At 35.6% G+C, this 17892-nt stretch overlaps 1 pseudogene; it reads right to left on the bottom strand.

The window, feature by feature from the left end:
* The window catches only part of LOC112495897 (uncharacterized), a 60573-nt pseudogene extending 45001 nt beyond the window's left edge, over nucleotides 1-15572 (bottom strand).
* Between the last annotated feature and the right edge of the window lie 2320 nt (nucleotides 15573-17892).

Raw genomic sequence — 17892 nt, 5'->3', positions numbered from 1 at the left:
AAATAATTGGGATGAAAACTTTAGTTAAAGGCTCATTCGCCACCACCAAACATGCACATAATATATCAATTCTATCACCAGTTATTGTTGAAACTATCAACCATAGACAACAATAAGCTCTGTTACTCTCAATCTTTTCTTAGTGTGTCGTTAGGCAAAACAAGTTTTTCATCTAATCTCTAACCATTAAATAATTTAAAACAAGCTCTTTAAATTTAAGATAATAGAAGCATTAAGTAGAAAAAGATATTAGGTTGATCTAGGCAATAAACACATAAGCTCGGATTATTTAACCTATGTTATGTTCTCCAATTGAAATCATTGATTCTACCCTGCTACAAAAATTAACACAATAAAATATAATTTACTCAATTAAAAATTAACTAAAATAACTAGAATATTTAAGACTAAAATAAGAAAGAGATTGAGAAATTAATAACAAAATATATGAAAAATATGCACTTATCAAGGTCCCACAACCAGCAAGTTCAGTCGTGTGTGGATTTTACGTCTTGAGATTCATAAAAGACTTTATTAATGACTTCTCTTTACTAATGAACAATGTGAGTTCCTTGATCATAATTTGCTTCATAAAAAAGAACGTCCTGTATCGAAATTTCACTACATAATTTTTTTTTCATAAATAGTTCAAAATTTAAGGGGTTAGTGATCTTCCTCGTAATATTAAAAGAAAATATGACCTAGTCCTTGTTAGAGTCATGACCGTATATTGCATATAGAAATCAGAGAAGTAAAAACAATAAATCAACTTATTAGTAGTATAAATCAATGATAATTTCAATTTTTTTTAATTTTTTGAGTTATCGGAATTTAAATATGCCTTTTAATTATAAAATTCATAATAATAAACAATTCCCCCCCCCCCCCGGAAAAAAAAAGTCAGCTTACACATCGACTTAGCGCACACATGGCTTTGCCAATAACTTTAATGCATAATCCAAGGTCCCATGGACTGGTGGTCTATGATTCCTGGTGTCAAGTTCTTGTTGTCTATTACATGGTCTCTTGAACTTGTGATTTGTGGTCCTCTGATGAATAGTTCTACCATCTCTTTTTTGCTTATTCATGGATCCATTAATTTATTATTTCACCTTCCACTCACACCGTCCACATTTTTCTGACTTTTCAAATTCCTTGCTATAATGATAATAGTCATCAAGCTTCTAAATCAATTTGAGCACTTTCTTTAATTAGTTAGAACAATGACTTTCCCATTAAAGTATTCCTAACTAATGACAACTAAGAGTTAGTTTGGTGATATTTTTGCTTTTAAAAGAATTGTTATTAGTTATGTTGTATAAATAATCAGTTGTGAAGAGAATTAATTAAATATTTAATAAAATTTATTTCTAAAAGTGTTGTGAGTTTTAAAAGAATTCATATATATTTAATAAATCTGATTGTTAAACTGTTGTAAGAATATAGTAACTAAAATAGATATAATATTAAATAAATTTAAGGAATATTATTATTTTACTATCAAAGTTATTCTGACATATCACGTCAGTACCATGATTTGCCGAAAAGTGCATTTGACTACCAAACATTTGCGTCGTTATCAATTCACTACTATTCCGTTTAGAAAACGTTAATGTTTAACAGAAATTGAGTTAAAAATCAATTTTACCCCCAAGAGTTTAAAAGAAAAATTTACCCGTTGTAATTTGAGCATTATATGTCAAAATAACTTTGGTAGTAAAATGATAATTCCCCTAAAAACTTAGTAGTAAAATGATAATTTATCTATCAAATTAACAGACAATTTTACTCTTACAGTTAGAAATGTCTTTGACGCCCTTATGATATTAGTAAGACATCAGAAAATTTTTAACGTTCTTAACGATATAGTAGTGAATTCATAACGGTGCAAACTTTTGGTAATAAAATGTACTTTTCAGCAAACCATAATACTGACATGATATATCAGAATAACTTTGGTAGTAAAATGATAATATCTCTAAATTTTATTTGTATATTTATAAACAAGTATATATACTATTTTTTATTGTGCATATATAACAATTTGTTATGAAAATAAATATTTTTATTAACTTTATCTTTTTATTCTGTTACTTTAATAACATTCGCAATAATATAAATCTCTGTAAATTTATTAATTTTATTTCTCAATTGAATAACAATAATTTTGGATTTGTATTATGTTTTTGGACTATGAACTTTGAAGTTTGATAGATACTAGTCATTTGCTCTTTTTTTTTATTAAATCAATTGTTTTAACTTTGCATTAATATTTAATGAACAAAAAAATAATTAGAATTAACCCAACTTGCGCTTGTGCGAATTGAATTGAGTTGGGTTGGATTTTTTTTTTTTTTTTGGTAACTCTCACTCTATACACACACGCATGCACGCGCACACATAAATTGAGTTGATTGACACCATATCCAACCCATACCTACCTTAATTGTTTGGAAAACAAAATAATTAAACCCATATAAATGCCTAAAGTTAGTTAAATGTCAACTTTATTAATCATTTTTCTTTACAAAGGTATTGATAATTTATTTAAGTTAATTTAGTTAGATTATGAGTCGCATCATTGGAACGACAAGCATGTTGAATCTAATAGTGATGACAAGGCTATTATTTTAACAATTTTACTTCATTTATCTCCGCACAAGTAACTTTTAGAAACTTCTTCACACTTTTTTTAACTTTTTTTTTTCTACAAATAGACAGGGCTGCGAATCCATTCCCAAAATATTGAGAGTCCATATGTGTATTTGGACAAATCTTAAAGGTTGGGTCATTTTTCCACAAAATTATTGTTATTTTTATTTTTATCATTAATTTCTTTAATTATTATAAGAAAAGGTACTTTGTTATTAATTTTTAAAATGTATAAAGATGGGAAAATTCCAAACCAATAACAACATTAATAAAAAGCGAGAATGTCGGAGAGCTCTGAAAACCCTGAACCCTACGAAAACCCTAGCTTACTGAAAACGATTCCACCGTCGTTACCTGAAGATCGTTCCACCAAAAAGGCTCAGTTTCGTAGCCATGAAGCGGACACAGATAATCCACCCCCCCTCTCTTTCAAGGATGCGCTTGTGCCCCCCAACCAATACAGACAATCTAATGATACTAAGATGGAAGAAGAATGGGACTTTGAACCTGGCGATGTAACAGTAGGCGATGATGGCACCATGCCTGCTATCAAATTCTCTAAACAACTCCAGGATAAATTGATTAAACCTTGGCAGAACTCTGTAGTGGTGAAGCTGCTGGGGAGAAACATTGGATATAAAGTCTTGTGTAATCGGCTGAAGGTTATATGGCATTAGATTCATGATATTTCAATGATTGATCTTGAAAATAATTATTTTCTAATTCGCCTCAAATCACCAGAGGATGCTGTCTATGCATTAACCAAGGGGCCATGGGTTATCTTTGGGCACTATTTAACAGTACAGCCTTGGACGCCTCAGTTTGATAGCAACATTACTGATCTTGACTCTGCCATTGTTTGGATTCGGCTACCCGGCATGGCTTTTCACTTATATGATAAGAGAATTTTACGGAAGATTGGCCAGCTTGTGGGTACCATTATCAAAATTGATTACCTTACTGAACTGCGGGAGAGGGGAAAGTTTGCAAGGATTGCTATCCACATCTCTCTTTCTCAGCCTCTGCTATCTCAGTTTAATCTAGACGAGAAGATCCAGAAGGTTTAATACGAAGGGTTGCCAATCATATGCTATCAATGTGGAAAATATGTCCATAATAGTATTGTTTGTCCTAGCAAGCAAAAAATGAATGAGGCCAATAATGTTACTTCTGAGAACACTATACCACGTCATACGGCAGGTGAAAAGGATGGTGCTTTGGCTATTAATACCAAAAATAGTGAGAGGTTTGGACCATGGATAATTGTGGCAAAGAAAGGGAAGCCTAAGTTCGTAGTGGAAAAGGAGAACATTACTGCTACAGAGGGGAATCAGCGAAATGATATTCCTATTACCTCTCATTTTGATGCTTTATCTGAGGATTCGGATACAAATACTATGGTAGAGGTTGCTGCAAAGATCCCTAACCTTGAACCCCCACAACGACAACCTAAATCCATCACCGACCACTTCTACACTCGGAAGAACCTGACTCTGAAAACTCCTAGCATTCTAAAACCTCAAAACCAACTCTCCAAAGGCAAGCAAGTGGCCAAATCACAGCACCCAATATTAAAACAGCAGAATCTCACAGTTTCCACCTCCAAGCATGCAAACATACGTCCCCACAATACAAAAATTTTATCCCCCATTGCAAATGTTCCCATCCTGAATCCTGCAAGCTTTTTACCTAGCTTCCCCGGAGAACCTACTTTTACTTTAACAACCTTAGATCCTCAAAATCATACTGCAATAACCTTTTCCAGAAAAAAAATGAGACCGTAGGCAACCCACCAGGTTTCCCACGTAAACAAGCTTCGGTCAACTCTGAACAGCAACCTCCCCCAACACAAATAAATGATCCTCCCGATGACAAGGAGGAAGGGGATATAAAATTAATGGCTGACTATGCTGGTGATCCTCAACTTACATTCGGTAATAAAGAGGATGACACTATGTCTGATGATGAAAACTCTTTCATCAATGAAACCTCGGAAATGCATGTAGAAGTAGATCTGGAGCTTCGTGCGTAAGTCTTTCACGCTCACCCTCCTTATTATATGCTCTTCATGACGATTTCAATATTATTTTAGAATGTACAAGGGGCGGGGTCCCCATCTTTTCGATGAGTTTTTGCTACCTTAGTTAAAAGCTACAACCCTACTATTGTTGTGATCCTAGAACCAAGAATCAGCATCAGTGGTAAGAAAGCAGATGACTTCATCAAAAAAAGTGTTTTGATCGTTCTCACCATGTGGAGGCTACTGGTTTTTCGGGGGGTATTTGGATATTGTGGAGGAATTTTTTTGACGTTGAGATTGCTTTCAATCATACTCAGTTTATTCACTTAAAAATCAGTGTCCAGAACGTCATCCAATCTTGGGTAACTGCATCTATGAGAGCCCAAATTCAGCTGGACGTTGTGCTCTTTGGTATCATTTCAATAGCATTACGAAGTCGATGCATGATCCCTAGATTGTGGGGGGAGATTTTAATTCCATCTTGTATGCTGAGGAAAAACGTGGGGGTTCGTCTTTGAGCATGGGTATTTGCCCTAACTTTAACTCATAGTTTCATGCTAATCACATTTGTTGACTTGCAGTTCAGTGGACCTAGATACACATGGACTCGCAGGAATCTTTCGAAGCATCTGAACGGTGCTATGAGCAACCAGGAGTGGCTTCTAAAATTTGATAATTATTCGGTTACTCACTTACCACGAGTTGAATCTGATCACATGCCGATTTTGGTCCGTTTTGAGCGTCAGAATGGTTGTATGGGGAGTGCTAAGCCTTTTCGATTTTTAGCTGCTTGGATGACTGATAACTGTTTTGGGGAATTTATGCAGGATAGTTGGCATAAAAATCTTCCTTACTCGCAAGCAACTTCTATTTTTACTAGCAAGGTGGTTAGCTGGAATAGAGAAATTTTTGGCAACATATTCAAATGGAAAAAGCAGTTGCTAGCTCGTCTTGGTGGGGTTCAGAAGGCCTTAGAGAGTCAACCCCTCCGTAGCTTGTACTATCTCGAGGCAAAGTTGAAAAAGAAGTTAGAAGAAATCCTATCTCAAGAGGAATTATTGTGGTATCAAAAATCTCAAAGAGATTGGATCAATTATGGGGATCGGAATACCTCTTTTTTTCATCAGAAAACTATCACAAGGAGGGCTCGAAATCGTATAAATGCTATTAAGGATGATAGAGGTATTTGACTTTATAACACCCATGACATTAAGTCCCATGCTGTGTCTTTTTTCTCCATTTTATATAAATCTGATCAAGACTTTCACCGGCCGTATCATGTGCAAGGGTGTTTTCCTCGAATTGATTACACTCATTTGTCAATTCTTGCTAGCTCGATTGACAACGAGGAAATTCGTTGGGCGGTCTATTGTGCAAACTTTAATGTACTCGCAAGCGCACGAATCTATTGTAGTATAGACTAATGGTGACGAGTGTCGATCTCACGAGGAGGTGGATTTTAATTATGTGTAGAATTAGTTTTGTAAATGGATGGTTGGATTTGTGGTGGAAATGATTTAGAATATGCTAAAACTTAAATTAAAATGGCAAGAATAAATTCTAAAATTGGAATTGAAATGATAAATTCTAAAATTGGAATTGAAATGACAAGAATAAATTGAAGAGAATTCTATTGAGATGACGTACTTGAGTATTTGGATCCGTATCAACATGCATCATGGGCTAAATAATCCGTATTAATGCCAATTAAATCATGAGGGGGGAATCCACACCTCATGAACCACACTCTAATCAATATGGTGCTAAGGGTTTATCGTGCCAAATAATAATAACCTTGTACTAGAGGGCCGGTGAAACCAAGGCGATACTAGACAAGATTAGTATTATTTGTCGACGAGAAGTCAAAACATCCACAAAAACTAGAGGGGAAGAGAAAATAAATTTACCAAATTAAGCCCATGACACATGTTGAGACTTCACCTTCAACCCAAGCTTGAAAGAAAATTAGCCACTCATAATTGAACTAGAGGCAAAATGGAAATTTATTAAAATATGAAGAAAATACAAGATGGAGAGGGAATTACAGAAAACAGAGTCCAAAAATAGATTCAGAGGTATCAAATTAGGGGGTAGAGGCCCTCTTTTTATAGATATATGGAGTAAATCATGGCCATCTGATTAAAAACAATTTGGACGCTCAGGATTACACCACGTCATCAGTCAACAGTACGCGGTTTGACCACGCGGATGAACAGTAACACGGTTTGACCCAGATGAATAGTAACGCAGTTTGACCCGGATGAACAGTAACGCGGTTTGGTTGAAAATAATCCTGTGTGATGCATGTACCGTACGCGAGATTTTTCGTCCATTAATATGCTGCCACGTCACCATCAACAGTATATAAGAATTTTAGCCCAACAGGATCGTGACACCTCATCAGTCAATGCCACATCATCGGTCAATGCCACGTCATCGTCCGTCTATGTGAATAGTATCGTGAACAGTAACGTATACAGTACCGTACACGTGAATAGTACTGTACATGTGAACAGTGCTATTTTTCCTTTTATGCTCCTCCTAAGGTTTTTGACCGTCCTGAGTTCAAAAGTGATGTCCGTTTTGCCATCTGATCTCTCGTTTATTGTGAAATGACTATGATGCCCCTAAAATATATAAAATACTTAATTAAAATAAAACAAACAGAATTAAATCAAAAGAAGGTTAAATTTATAAAAGTAAAGGTGTTAGTAAGACTTGAAATGTAAAATGACGGTTTTCTCTTTTATAAATATGCATTTTCTAACACTCAACACACCCCCCAACCAGCTTATTGCTAGTCCCTAGCAAATGAAGCGAAAATAAAATTCAAATTCAAATTCAAAATGATTTTTTAAAAAAATTTAGAAACACTCGTGTTTATTCAATCAGATTAATAATAGCAATCAAATAAAAGTATAAGCATTATCTCCAGTCTAAAGCAACATCACACTCACATCAACCATCCACATGAATTAGCCCAGTAGACTTTGTTATATCTACTTTCAAGAATGACATGTCAAACCCCAAAATATCACTGGAAGTAGTGACACTCTCACAAATAAATTAAACCCACTAAAAATAGTCACTCTAATGAATGGTAATTGAGAGAGAAAATAATAAAGAAGTGATATCACATGCTCTAACCAAGATGAAATAAATATGCCCTTAGCTTAGAAATAATACGATCTCAAGTCAAACAAAAATGCTAGTCAACCCACTTTATTTATCTTTTTTTTTATTATGCATCACTACATCTTTTTAGCCCATATAACTAGCTTCTACTTCAAACTATAGTTCCCTAAACTCAAGAAGGACTTTTATTAGGACGTAACGTAGGATGGGGACATGGCTAACAAAGAAGGAAAATAAGGAAAACAAAGTGTATGTTTATGAAAAAGGCAGAGAATTTTTTTTTTTTTTTGGAAGTTGCAAGGTGGATTTCACCTATTATTTTTATTTTTATTCTTTTGAAACAACAACTTTTGTTTTTTTTTTTTTTGGCATAACTTCACTGAGCAAAATAATTATTTACATTTTTCTCAAACATAAATAGATGATGGAACTTATAAGACATTGGATAATACTCCAAATCGGAGTGGGTCAAGATGATAAGTTGACAAAGAAAATATATATATTTTTTTTAAAAGGCTCAAAAGGGTTAACTATGGATATTTAATAAAAGGGATGGCTAAAAAGGCTCAAACAGATCGAAGATTGCCTTTCCATCGTCTTTTAAGGCTCTAAATAATCATCCATATCTACTAGTTAGTTGGGCCTCCCAATGTAACAACACACATTTTTTTCTTTTTTTCTTTTTTTTTATTTTACAATTTTTTTAAGGGTTAACTCAAAAGCAATTTAGAGATCGTGTGTAAAATAATAAACTGCTAAACTGTATAAAGAGTGGGCAAAAGGGTTATTCTCCAAGAAAAAAAATAGGCTCAAAAACTCACTTGGTACTTATGATGACATGTTCATTCTTTCAAGCAACTCACATTTGTCTCCGACATCAACATGTAGAGTAGCAAACATAACGTAACATCACTTAAGACCAAAGATAATACAAATACTAAAATTTGAAATTAATCATGTCATCCAATGTTAAAACAAATCACACAAAAATTATTTTTTTTTTCAAACAACATTCTACCCCCAATTTATTCTAAGCATGAAAGGAAAATATGCATGTAGAAATGTGAAAATGATGCATAAAAACTAATTAGAAAAGTTACACGTAAAATGATAGAAAACGAAAATGATTTTTTTTATAAAAAAAAAAAAGATGCGTTTCTAGAGGAACTATACTCCATATTCAGCCATCTTCAACACAAAAAGTTAGCAATAGTTAGTTTCTACAACGAAAAAATTAGTAAAAACTTAACCAAACTTCCACAATTGTCGACTATTCCCTCCCCCCAACCAGAATGAAACATTGTCCTCAATATTTGAAAGGAAAGAAGTAGAGTTTAGAAAACATCACCTGGGTGGTGCAACACAAAAGAAAATATTTACAAGCGGAGAGTTAAATCTAATTTATACTTCTTACTGCGGCTACTGTTACCATAATTATTTGGGCGCTCCAACACAAAGGTCCAGGGGTCTGGCTCCGATTTATAAGCTTGTAACAGATCAAGTAGCTCATTAGCAGTGTGAGCACAAATAAAAAGTTTTTTCACATTAGAAGGAATGAAATAGTTTTTTATTGCATGGTTAAGAAATGCGATAAAGCCATCATAAAAGTTATTGACATTTAACAAACCGATGGGTTTCTGGTGGATGTGCAGATGGGCCCAAGATGCTAGTGTGATAGGTGTCTCTAGTATTGCAAGATCTCCTGGAAGGAAAATAAAAGCATCAGCATGATTAAGCATTTCAGTTATTCTTTCTTGCATACCTGAGACGACTAACTCTTCTCCAGTTGATGAGTCAGACGAACTGCCCTATGGTTTTAAGACTCTGGGGATGATGCCTAACACTAGACTTCCTCTGATAAAAGCTACTTCTGAGACCATTTTTTATAACCCTCGGTTACCTCCTCCATACACCAAGTGTAATTTTCTCTCTGTTATATTTCGACCAAGATCGATGGCTGCCTCAACGAACTCTTTATGTTTGCCATAGGTAAATCCAGAAAGCACACAAATGTTCTTGAATTGTCTATTTGGAGTAGCTGCCATTGTGATACTTCTCAAAAAATAACTTATGAGTGCTTGACAAAAAAAAAATCACATTTAAGAGTCTTGGTGACAGTGGGTCACAGTTGTGTATGAGGTAACATGTCAGTGTCAAATAACACGTAAAGCACGTGGCTCACGAGTAAAAAAGGAAACAGTAAAAAGAAAAAAGCAAACAGTAATAAGGAAAAAGCAAACAGTAATAAAATTATTAAAGACAATAATACACATAATAAAACAATAGTGAAATAAAATAACAGTAAAGTGAAAGGATATTTACAGGTAGTTGCGACTGTGGCTCACATCTTCCTCTGGTTTTACGTCCAGAAACGGCTTGAACGCCCTCTATGGGTCAAGGATAGGCTTCCTATCCAGTTTTCTTATAAACTGGCAAATAAGGTCGTTTATAGTCAGATTCCCGAGACTATATCGTGCATGCTCTTTCTGGAATAATGGCCATAACTGGAGAATCGCTCCTTGCACATATCCACTAGGATGCGTTTCAAGAGACAAAAGGATATCATCCAATGACTCCTTATTCAAGCCATCCCTAATGAATTGAATCTTATCTTCCCTGTTATCAGACACCATTCCTAAAGAACATGGATTTTTATTGCAACTTATTCTGGCACACTTATGACAAGCAACAGAAATTCTTCGAGCTCATCGTTTTCTTATATAATTTCCTTTACCACAACCAGGCATGTATGCAATACATTTTGGAGGTAACTCACCTGCCAATCGTACTTTTGCCTCAATTAACCAACGGATATCAGCAGGTATGTTATTGCTCATGAGCAATCGCATGCGTTCGGACCGAGTTTTATAGATCGTAAGGAGGGCATTCTGAGGAAGTGAAGGGAATCGCTTGTGAAGCTTCGCTAGAATATCGTTTTTGTCCATACCTTCCCCTCAGAATATCAGTTATTATGGGAAACTGAAGTAACCGACTTGATTGTCACGGAGTACCGTTATCCGCTACTTCACCGGGATAACAAACTAAAGCACACAAACAGAAAAACAATTAAAACACACAAAGAAAATTAAAATCGTCCTCTTATTCAATTTACCTCAAGCTCCAACTGGATGTCGTAAACACTTCTCTCAATGTCTCTGAGTTGGCGTTCTAAACCCTCAACATAGGCTACTAACTCTGGTGGTTGTAGAGCCCAAATGCGATGTGTTTTACAAAATTGAATCTTCCTTTTGAGATGAGTTTTGACACGTTGAAGTGGTTTAAAAATGTTCAAGAGGAACGGTCTAAGTAAGGTACTCATGATTAAAAGTGATAAAAGAAAACTTAATAGTTAAACAAACACACTTATGCAAAAATAATTTAAATTAGCAGAAGAATAATATAAAGTAAGAAAAAAAATCAAATTAACGAAAAGAAAAAAAAAATCAATTCAAATATAGTGGGTCACTCAAAATTAATTTCGGTGTCTTCTCCATGTGGTTGGTACTCTAGATATGGCTTTAATCTTTGACCATTAACTTTAAATGTGACACCGTTCTTTGGGTCCTTAATTTCAATTGCCCCATGTGAAAAAACAGTATGTACAATAAATGGGCCAGACCAACGAGAGCATAACTTACCTGGGAATAGATGCAAGCGAGAATTTAATAAAAGCACTTTCTAACCTGAAGTGAAAGATTTTCTCATAATTTGCTTGTCATTGAAGACTTTCATTCGTTGCTTGTAAATCTTGGCATTTTCGTATGCGTCATTGCGAATTTCTTCAAGTTCTGCCAGCTGTAATCTTCTTTCTAAGCTGGCTTGCTGCATGTCAAAATTGAATTTCTTGACGGCCCAATATGCACGATGCTCGAGTTCCACAGGTAGGTGGCAAGCTTTTCCATACACTAGCCTGTAGGGTGACATCCCAATCGGGGTCTTGAAAGCCGTTTTATATGCCCATAATGCATCATCAAGTCTTAATGACCAATCTTTTCTGTCCGGCCTCACCGTTTTTTCTAATATGTGCTTTATTACTCGATTGGAGATCTCAACTTGGCCACTGGTTCGCGGATGATATGGGGTCGCCACTTTGTGAGTGATGGAATACTTTGTCAAAAGAGCTTTGAATGCTTTGTTACAAAAGTGGGCACCACCATCACTGATTATTGCTCGAGGGAATCCAAAGCGTGAAACAATGTTGCTTTTCAAAAATGCTATCACCACCTTGTGATCATTGGTCCTACATGGAATTGCTTCTACCCATTTTGATACATAGTCAACAGCAACCAATATGTATTGATGGCCAAAAGATGGGGCAAAGGGTCCCATGAAGTCAATACCCCATACGTCAAAAATCTCAACCACTAAAATTGGATTTAATGGCATCATGTTCCTTCGTGTAATGCTCCCCATTCGTTGACACCTATCACATGAAGAACAGAATGTGTAAGCATCTCGAAATATAGTTGGCCAATAGAAACCACATCGTAAAACTTTAGTTGCTGTTTTCTTAGCACTGAAATGACCTCCACAAGCTTGTTCATGGCAGAATGAAAGAATATTCTGAATTTCATTTTCTGGGACACATCGTCTAACAATTTGATCTGCACAATACTTGAACAAATACGGGTCATCCAAAAGAAATTCTTTATTTCTGCAAAGAATTTAGCCTTGTCTTGCTTGGTCCAATGCTCTGGAAGTTTACCTGTAACAAGATAATTAACTATAACAGCATACCATGGTAATACTTCCACACTCATTAATTGTTCATCTGGAAATGACTCATTCAATATTAATGGCTCTGTAATTGTGTTAAAATGGAGACGAGAGAGGTGGTCCGCCACAACATTTTCTGTCCCTTTCTTATCTTTGAATTCCAAGTCAAATTCCTGTAAAAGTAACACCCAACGAATTAGTCGAGCTTTTGCATCTTTTTTTGTGAGAAGATATTTAAGAGCAACATGATCTGTGATTATAATTATTTTACAACCAATGAGATAGGATCGAAATTTTTCCAATGCAAACACTACTGCTAGCATTTCTTTTTCAGTAGTTGAATAGTTCAACTGTGCATCATTCAATGTCATACTAGCATAGTAAATAATGTGGGGAATTCGATCAACTCTTTGTCCTAAAACTGCTCCTACTGCATAATCAGATGCATCACACATTAGCTCAAATGGTAAGCTCCAGTTTGGGGCCTGAATGATGGGTGATGATGTCAACAATTGCTTTAGTTTTTCAAACGCCATAAGACATGAATCAGTAAAGATAAAAGGTACATCCTTAGCAAGTAGATTGCATAAGGGTCTAGAAACTTTGCTAAAATCTTTAATAAAACGTCTATAGAAACCAGCATGCCCAAGGAAAGATCTTACTTCTCTGACTGTTTTGGGTGGAGGAAGATTAGAAATGAGATCCACCTTGGCTTTGTCAACCTCAATACCTTTGCTCGAAATGATGTGACCAAGAACAATACCTTGTTTTACCATAAAATGGCATTTCTCTTAATTTAAGACCAAGTTCTTCTCGAAACATCTCTGCAGAACTAGTGTTAGATGATGTAAACATTGATCAAACGAATCACCAAAGACAGAAAAGTCATCCATAAAGACTTCAAGAAATCGTTCAACCATATCAGAAAAAATGCTCAACATGCATCGTTGAAATGTAGCAGGTGCATTACATAATCCAAATGGCATTCTCCTATATGCAAATGTGCCAAAAGGGTAAGTGAAAGTAGTTTTCTCCTGATCTTTTGGTGCTATGGGAATCTGATTATATCCTGAGTAGCCATCTAGAAAGCAATAAAATTCATGGCCTACTAATCTATCAAGCATTTGATCAATAAATGGTAAAGGAAAATGGTCTTTACGTGTGACAGAATTCAACTTTCTATAATCAATGCATACACGCCATCCTATAGTTACTCTAGTGGGTATCAATTCATTATCAGCATTCGTAACTACTGTGACTCCTGACGTTTTGAGGACAACTTGCACAGGACTGACCCATGAACTATCAGAAATTGGGTAAATGATACCTGCATCTAATAGCTCAAGGACTTCAGTTCTAACAACTTCTTTCATGTTAGGATTTAACCAACGTTGCATCTCCCTAGTAGTTTTAGCATTTTCATCAAGGTGAATGTAATGCATGCAGTCTACTGGATTTATACCTTTAATGTCTGCTATGGTCCATCCTAATGCTCCTTTGTGCTCTTTCAAAACATCCAACAACTTACCTTTTTGTTCGTCATGATACCTGCATCTAATAGCTTAAGGACTTCAGTTCTAACAACTTCTTTCATGTTAGGATTTAACCGATGTTGCATCTCCCTAGTAGTTTTAGCATTTTCATCAAGGTGAATGTAATGCATGCAGTCTACTGGGTTTATACCTTTAATGTCTGCTATGGTCCATCCTAATACTCCTTTGTGCTCTTTCAAAACATCCAACAACTTACCTTTTTGTTCGTCATTTAGGGATGATGATATGATTACCGGCAGAGTACTTTCTTCTCCCAAAAATGCATATTCCAGAGTGTTGGGTAATGGTTTGAGCTCGAGTTTCGGCGGTGATTCTGATGATGGGATGAGTTTCTTCTCTGATGGTGCTAGTTGTTCAACTATTGACTTCTATTTATTAGTGTCCATGGATGGTGCTGAGTCAAGTAGGGCGTTGACCTCATCGACCAATCTGTCAATATCAAAATCCAAACCAAAGTGAGTTAAACATGTTTGTAAAGGATCATCACTAAGGTTTGAAAGAAAAGTGTTATCAACTATTGTTTCAATTAAATCCACATCAACAATTCCATCATCTGCATTGTAAGGTTGCTTGGTAATGTTGAAGATGTTCAGCACCATAGTCATGTTGCCGAAGGACAATTGCATATTTCCAGTCCTGCATTGAATGTGAGCATCCGCAGTTGCCAAGAAATGTCGGCCTAGGATAATGGGGATGTGCTTCCTTAAATCCTGTATTGGTTGAGTGTCAATTACAATGAAATCAACAGGAAAATAGAACTTGTCTACCTAGATAAGCACGTCCTCCACAATACCACGTGGTATTTTTGTGGACCGATCTACAAGTTGTAACACCACTGGAGTTGGGTGTAATTCTCCCAGTCCAAGTTTCACGAATACTAAATAAGGCAACAGATTTACACTAGCTCCTAAATCCAACAAAGCATTCTCAATTGTGTGGTTCCCTATACTACATGAGATAGTGGGGGAGCCTGGGTCTTTGCATTTTAAAGGAATTTTACGTTGGAGTATAGAACTAACGTTTTCTGTTAAAAATGCCTTCTTTTGAACATGCATATTTCTTTTTTTAGTACAAAGGTCTTTAAGAAACTTGGCATAAGATGGAACTTGTTTAATAGCATCAAACAAAGGGATGTTAATACTTACCTGTTCAAAGATTTCAAGAATCTCACCTGTGGATTTTCCCTTTTTTCCTTTAGCTAACCTCTGAGGAAATGGAGCCTTGGGAACATATTCTTGTGGGTTGGTTTCTTCTTTCTCCTTCGGTGATGAGTCGTCAACATTTACAGGTACAATTTGATTTTCTTTTGTCACCGGCATCTCCACTTTGTTGTCGACTTCTTTTCCTTTTCACAAGGTCATGACTGCTTTGACCTCTCCATGCTGCTGTGGTGAACTAGTACTTGCTTCATGTACTCCTTTAGGATTAGGCACTGGTTGACTTGGAAATTTTCCTTTCTCAACAGTCATTGCCAAGGTCTGAACTGAAGAAGCAAGCTGTCCCACCATCTTCTCGAGGCTTGAAACTGATTGGGCTTGTGAGTTGAAGCCTGCTCTCAACTCATTTCGTAGTCCATCAATGGTGCGGTTCTGTTGCTCAATCGTGGAGTGAGTAACATTCTTGAAATTCTGGAATGCATCCTCCCATGGTCTGGGTTGAGAGTAGCTCGGATTCTGATTGTATGGTCTAAATGGGGGCTGAGAGGCTTGAGGATTTTGAGGAATTGATGGAGCTGGAGCTGCTGGTCCGTTCTGTTGGAATCCTTGAGACCATGAAAAATTGGGGTGGTCTCTCCATCCAGGGTTATATGTGTTGGAGTATGGGTTGTAATTTGATGGCTTTCTCATTACGCCTATGGCATTGGCTTGATCTGGATATGAGTCAGGGTCATATGGCTCTGTTGATTTAGCAGTCGATAACGATGCTATTTGTCGAGCAAGACCTTCAACCATCTCCTTGACTTCTTTGATTTCCGAAGTTGACTCGCCAATTTGAACCTCATTTACTCCCTTAATTCTTCTAGTATTCCGGAGTGATCGACTCCGTTGTTGGGAATTATCCGTTTGTCGCTGAAAGAATTCCCAAATCTCTGATGCGCTTTTTGACATTAGCTCTCATCCACTTGTTGCCATTAGCCATTCTTGCACATTCGGCAATAATCCCTCCAAAAAGTATTAGCATTGGTGCCATTTCTCATACCCATGATGTGGACACTTCAAGAGTAGCCCATTGAATCGCTCCCATATTTCAAAAAACTGCTCGTCCTCTCTCTGGGTAAACTCCAAGATTTTCCTGCGAATAGCGTTGGTTTTATGCACTGGGAAATATTTATTCAAAAAATTTGTTACCATTTGTTCCCATGATGAAATGCTATTAGCAGGTAAAGTATTTAACCATGAACGAGCTCTATCCTTTAAAGAAAATGGGAATAATCTGAGTTTAACATCATCATCTGAAAAATTTTCATATTTAAAAGTTTGACAAATTACATGAAAATCATTCAGATGATTATATGGGTCCTCATTTTCTAGGCCATAAAATGTTGGGAGACAATTTAGCATACTGGGTTTTAATTCAAAACTCCTAACAACTACATTTGGGTATCTTATGCATGATATGCTCAAAATAGCTAAGGGACTAAAATAGTCCTTAAATGGCCTCTCATATGGTGCTTATAAATCCATTTTATTTTTAACGTTCTTGTGCGTGCGAAGTGTTTTTTCTAGTTCAAGGTCTATAGGTTCAAGATTAGGTAATAATGACCTACGACCATGCATGCAAAATAAAAAAAAATAAAGATGGGAACAAAACAAATAAAAATAAAGAAGAGGGAGAAATTACGATACTAACCTTATTGCGCTATTACAACCTTTCTATAAAAATACACAAAAACAAATACGTGAAATTAACTAAAAATTAAATTAAAACTTAATAAAGAAAATTAAATTAAGATAAACAGAAATTACAAAGAAAAATAACTTAAAAATTAAATTGCATAATTGTAAAGAATAGAGAAAGAAAAGAAATACTAACCTCTAAATGCAGATTCATTTTTTTTTCTTTTCTTTTTTAAAAAATACAAGACAATAATTTAAAAGAAATTATTCACACAAATTAATTCTATGAATTAAAATTACTTACCTCCTCGGCAACGGCGCCAAAAAACTTGTTGTGCAAATTTTAATGTACTCGCAAGCGCACGAATCTATTGTAGTATAGAATAATGGTGACGAGTGTCGATCCCACGAGGAGGTAGATTTTAATTATGTGTAGAATTAGTTTTGTAAATGGGTGGTTGGATTTGTGGTGGAAATGATTTGGAATATGCTAAAACTTAAATTAAAATGGCGAGAATAAATTCTAAAATTGGAATTGAAATGACAAGAATAAATTGAAGAGAATTCTATTGAGATGACGTACTTGGGTATCTGGATCCGTATCAACAGGCATCATAGGCTAAATAATCCGTATTAATGCCAATTAAATCATGAGGGGGGAATCCACACCTCATGAACCACGTTCTAATCAATATGGTGCTAAGGGTTTATCGTGCCAAATAATAATAACCTTGTACTAGAGGGCCGGTGAAACCAAGGCGGTACTAGACAAGATTAGTATTATTTGTCGACAAGAAGTCAAAACATCCACAAAAACTAGAGGGGAAGAGAAAATAAATTTACCAAATTAAGCCCATGACACATGTTGAGACTTCACCTTCAACCCAAGCTTGAAAGAAAATTAGCCACTCATAATTGAACTAGGGGTAAAATGGGAATTTATTAAAATACGAAGAAAATACAAGATGGAGAGGGAATT

The sequence above is a fragment of the Citrus sinensis genome, chromosome 6 (genome assembly GCF_022201045.2).
Source record: "Citrus sinensis cultivar Valencia sweet orange chromosome 6, DVS_A1.0, whole genome shotgun sequence".
In the NCBI taxonomy this organism is placed as follows: domain Eukaryota; kingdom Viridiplantae; phylum Streptophyta; class Magnoliopsida; order Sapindales; family Rutaceae; genus Citrus; species Citrus sinensis.
This window is presented reverse-complemented; position numbering and strand designations above follow the sequence as displayed.